The sequence below is a fragment of the Melanerpes formicivorus genome, unplaced genomic scaffold (genome assembly GCF_026170545.1).
Source record: "Melanerpes formicivorus ecotype bairdi unplaced genomic scaffold, bMelFor1.0.p_v2 SCAF_543, whole genome shotgun sequence".
Taxonomy (NCBI): Eukaryota; Metazoa; Chordata; class Aves; order Piciformes; family Picidae; genus Melanerpes; species Melanerpes formicivorus.
In genome coordinates this window covers 1-5,000 of record NW_027142895.1, presented here as the reverse complement: position 1 = coordinate 5,000, position 5,000 = coordinate 1, and positions in this window count along the sequence as shown.

The following is a 5,000-nucleotide window of genomic DNA, read 5'->3' as shown; positions in this document are numbered from 1 at the left end:
TCCGACGCGACCCGAAAGGCCTCATCGATCAACAAGGACAGAAGGAAAGGAAGCCAGCGGAGGCCCCACGGCCTCGCTCTTCTGGGACAGACACAGCCACGCGCACCCGCCACCGCCCTCGGGAGCAGCCAGCAGGCACGGGGCTCGGCGTGCGGGCAACACGCCGGAGGAGCAAACGGGGCGCCCTCCAGAGATGGGGGGGGGGGCAAGCTGCACCGGGCCGCACCGGCTCACAGGGCACCTCTGCCTCCCCGAAACGTGGGCTTGCATTTTCCCTCAAGCTGCACCGAGTTACATCTCCATCACGGGGCGCCCCTCTGGAGCCAGGAGGAAGCCGTGCTGGGGCACCGGCTTGCCCTCCTCCCCCCATGCCGGGCTCCATAGCATACGAGTGGCCAGTCACCGCCGCTGGCTTTTCCCTTAGATGCCGTGCCCCCGCGGGCTGCGGCTTTGGCCATGGGGGGGAACCCCCGTGAAGAGGGTCCAGTGCTGGGAACTCTCTCTGCCCCTTACCGGGCTCTCTCTCGCCGTGCCTGGACGGGCTTGCTTTCCATTCTTGGTGGGACCGACGCCGGCACCACGTCTCCCCGGCTTTCTCTGCCCCCGTGCCCCACCGGGCAAACTTCGCTTTGGGGGTTCCACACTTCGGCAGTGGCCGGCGCCAGCCACTCGTCAACTTTTTTTCTTTTCCCCTCTTTCGTTGCCGAGCCCGGGCTGGGCTCCGGCTCACGGACGAGCGAAACCCATCCAACACCGCTGAGGGTGCGCCAGCGGCCGCTCCAAACCGCCGCGCCTTTGCTCGGCCCCGCGGGTCCCCTCTCTGACCCGGGGGAAAGCCACCGAGAAGCCAGACGGACCCCTGCCCAGCCGCCTGGCGGGTGGCTTGGAGCAGCCGCTCGGCAGCGCTGCCCTGGGAGTGCTCGGCGTCACTCGTTCCCTCATATACGGAACTGGAGGGCCGTCAGCTCCGCGAGCGCACAACCAGCCGACCTCCGCCCAGCGGCAGGTCGCAGAAATCACGCCGGCTTGTACGATGACGTAGGCGGAGGCAGAGCGCAACAGCGACCCCTTGGCGACAAGCGCGAGCTCCGCGGAGAGCACGTCTACTCGCCGAGGGAGAGCACGTCTACTCGCCGAGGGAGAGCACGTCTACTCGCCCAGGGAGAGCACGTCTACTCGCCGAGGGAGAGCACGTCTACTCGCCCAGGGAGAGCACGTCTACTCGCCGAGGGAGAGCACGTCTACTCGCCGAGGGAGAGCACGTCTACTCGCCCAGGGAGAGCACGTCTACTCGCCGAGGGAGAGCACGTCTACTCGCCCAGGGAGAGCACGTCTACTCGCCGAGGGAGAGCACGTCTACTCGCCCAGGGAGAGCACGTCTACTCGCCCAGGGAGAGCACGTCTACTCGCCCAGGGAGAGCACGTCTACTCGCCCAGGGAGAGCACGTCTACTCGCCGAGGGAGAGCACGTCTACTCGCCCAGGGAGAGCACGTCTACTCGCCCAGGGAGAGCACGTCTACTCGCCCAGGGAGAGCACGTCTACTCGCCGAGGGAGAGCACGTCTACTCGCCGAGGGAGAGCACGTCTACTCGCCGAGGGAGAGCACGTCTACTCGCCGAGGGAGAGCACGTCTACCTCCCGGCTGAGGGAGAGCACGGGGGGGGGGGGACAAAGACAGGCGGCAGCAGCTTCGGTGAACGTCACCCGGGAGGCGACCGGGGGTGTCCCGGGGCTGTCCCGGGAAGCCGGCGTCCGGCACAGGGAACCGTCAGCTGCCGGACCGGGGCGAATCCCCGCGGCCACGGCAGGGGTGGGGGCTCGAAGACAGCCGGCAGCCGCTTCGGTGAACGTCACCCGGGAGGAGACTGGGGCCCTCCCGGGACCGTCCCGGGAAGACGACGTTCGGCACGAGATCCCGGCCGCGGCCGGACCGGCTCGAAGCCCCGCGGCCCCGGCACGGGGGAGGCCCAAAGACTGGCGGCAGCCGCTTCGGTGAACGTCACCCGGCCGGCGACCGGGGCCGTCCCGGGGCCGTCCCGGGATGCCGGCTTCCGGCACGGGGTCCCGGCCGCGGCCGGAGCGGCTCGAATCCCCGCGGTCCCGGCAGCAGCCGGAGCCGCTCGCCGTTCGGGCTCCCGGCACCCTACGGATCCGGCGACTCGTTCGCGGGCGGGGGGGGGAGGCAGTGGAGGAGGTGCGGGCAGAAGCGGCAGCGGAGGCGGAGGGGGGGGGGGGTGCTCGGAGACAGCCGTCAGCCGCTTCGGTGAACGTCACCCGGGAGGCGACCGGGACCGGCCCGGGAAGCCATCGTCCGGCCCCGGATCCCGGCCGCGGCCGGACCGGCTCGAATCCCCGCGGCCCCGGCACGGGGGAGGCCCAAAGACTGGCGGCAGCCGCTTCGGTGAACGTCACCCGGCCGGCGACCGGGGCCGTCCCGGGGCCGTCCCGGGATGCCGGCTTCCGGCACGGGGTCCCGGCCGCGGCCGGACCGGCTCGTATCCCCGCGGCTCCGGCAGGGGGGGGGGGGGGCTCGAAGACAGCCGGCAGTCGCCTCGGTGAACGTCACCCGGCCGGCGACCGCGGCCGTTCCGGGGCCGTCCCGGGAAGCCTGCGACAGGCACGGGGTCCCAGCCGCGGCCGGACCGACTCGAAGCCCCGCGGCCCCGGCACGGGGGAGGCCCAAAGACTGGCGGCAGCCGCTTCGGTGAACGTCACCCGGCCGGCGACCGGGGCCGTCCCGGGGCCGTCCCGGGATGCCGGCATCCGGCACGGGGTCCCGGCCGCGGCCGGAGCGGCTCGAATCCCCGCGGTCCCGGCAGCAGCCGGAGCCGCTCGCCGTTCGGGCTCCCGGCACCCTACGGATCCGCCGACTCGTTCGCCGGCGGCGGGGGGAGGCAGTGGAGGGGGTGCGGGCAGAAGCGGCAGCGGAGGCGGAGGGGGGGGGGCTCGAAGACAGCCGGCAGCCGCTTCGGTGAACGTCACCCGGCCGGCGACCGGGGCCGTCCCGGGGCTGTCCGGGGATGCCGGCTTCCGGCACGGGGTCCCGGCCGCGGCCGGAGCGGCTCGAATCCCCGCGGTCCCGGCAGCAGCCGGAGCCGCTCGCCGTTCGGGCTCCCGGCACCCTACAGATCCGGCGACTCGTTCGCCGGCGGCGGGGGGAGGCAGTGGAGGGGGTGCGGGGAGAAGCGGCAGCGGAGGCGGAGGGGGGGGGGGGGCTCGAAGACAGCCGGCAGCCGCTTCGGTGAACGTCACCCGGGAGGCGACCGGGACCGGCCCGGGAAGCCATCGTCCGGCCCCGGATCCCGGCCGCGGCCGGACCGGCTCGAAGCCCCGCGGCCCCGGCACGGGGGAGGCCCAAAGACTGGCGGCAGCCGCTTCGCTGAACGTCACCCGGCCGGCGACCGGGGCCGTCCCGGGGCCGTCCCGGGATGCCGGCTTCCGGCACGGGGTCCCGGCCGCGGCCGGAGCGGCTCGAATCCCCGCGGTCCCGGCAGCAGCCGGAGCCGCTCGCCGTTCGGGCTCCCGGCACCCTACGGATCCGGCGACTCGTTCGCCGGCGGCGGGGGGAGGCAGTGGAGGCGGTGCGGGGAGAAGCGGCAGCGGAGGCGGAGGGGGGGGCGGGGGGGACGATAGTGGCGGGGGGCGGGGGGTGCTCGAAGGCAGCCGGCAGCCAGTTCGGTGAACATTCGCCGGGGCGGGGGGGCGACCTGTCCGTGCCCGGGGCAGCCCCGGGAAGCCGGCAGCCAGCACGGGGTCCCGGCAGCACCTGTTCCCTGCCCTGGGACTTGCCGTGCCCGGCGGCCGGTTGCCGGGTGGGGGGAGCGATGAGAGGCGGGGCGCAGCGGCCGGGGCAGCGCCGGGCCGCAGCGGGGGGCTGGGCGGGTGGGGTAGGCGTCGAGCGGCAAGCCCTCGGCTGCAGCGAATGTTCGGCGGTGCGGGGCGGGGGGGGGACGGGACGACACGTTGGGGGCGCCGAGTCCGAGCCACCCCCGGCCCCAGGGGCGGCCGGAGGGGGAGGCCGGTGCCTGGCCCTGGGAGCTGCTGGGCGCCGGATGGCCGAGGGTGCGTCAGAAGCCGCCCGAGCGGTCGAGCAGGTCCTCCAGAAAGGCCTAGGGTGGCTTCGAGGGCCCCGGGAGCAGTCGAGGGAGGCCTCCAGGCAGGTCTGGAGTGGATGGGAGGCCTTCCAAAGCAGACAAGGGAGGCTGCCAGCGGGGCCTAGGCTGGCACTGCAGCCTGTAAATGGTTGGGGGGGGGGCCTCTGGTGCGGCCTGGAGTCTCTGGCTGGCGTCCAGAGAGGTGCAAAAGATCCTCTGGTGCGGCCTGGGGTGGCGGAGAAGCCTGCAGAGCGTGCGGGGGAGGCTTCTGGTGCGGCCTGGGGTGGGTCGGAAGCCTGCAGAGCGTGCGGGAGAGGCTTCTGGTGCGGCCTGGGGTGGCGGAGAAGCCTGCAGAGCGTGCGGGAGAGGCTTCTGCTGCGGCCTGGGGTGGCTGAGAAGCCTGCAGAGCGTGCGGGAGAGGCTTCTGCTGCGGCCTGGGGTGGCTGAGAAGCCTGCAGAGCGTGCGGGGGAGGCTTCTGTTGGGGCCTGGGGTGGGTCAGAAGCCTACAGAGCGTGCGGGGGAGGCTTCTGGTGCGGCCTGGGGTGGGTCGGAAGCCTGCAGAGCGTGCGGGAGAGGCTTCTGTTGGGGCCTGGGGTGGCTGAGAAGCCTGCAGAGCGTGCGGGGGAGGCTTCTGCTGCGGCCTGGGGTGGCTGAGAAGCCTGCAGAGCGTGCGGGAGAGGCTTCTGCTGCGGCCTGGGGTGGCTGAGAAGCCTGCAGAGCGTGCGGGGGAGGCTTCTGGTGCGGCCTGGGGTGGCTGAGAAGCCTGAAGAGCGTGCGGGAGAGGCTTCTGGTGCGGCCTGGGGTGGCTGAGAAGCCTGCAGAGCGTGCGGGGGAGGCTTCTGGTGCGGCCTGGGGTGGCTGAGAAGCCTGCAGAGCGTGCGGGAGAGGCTTCTGCTGCGGCCTG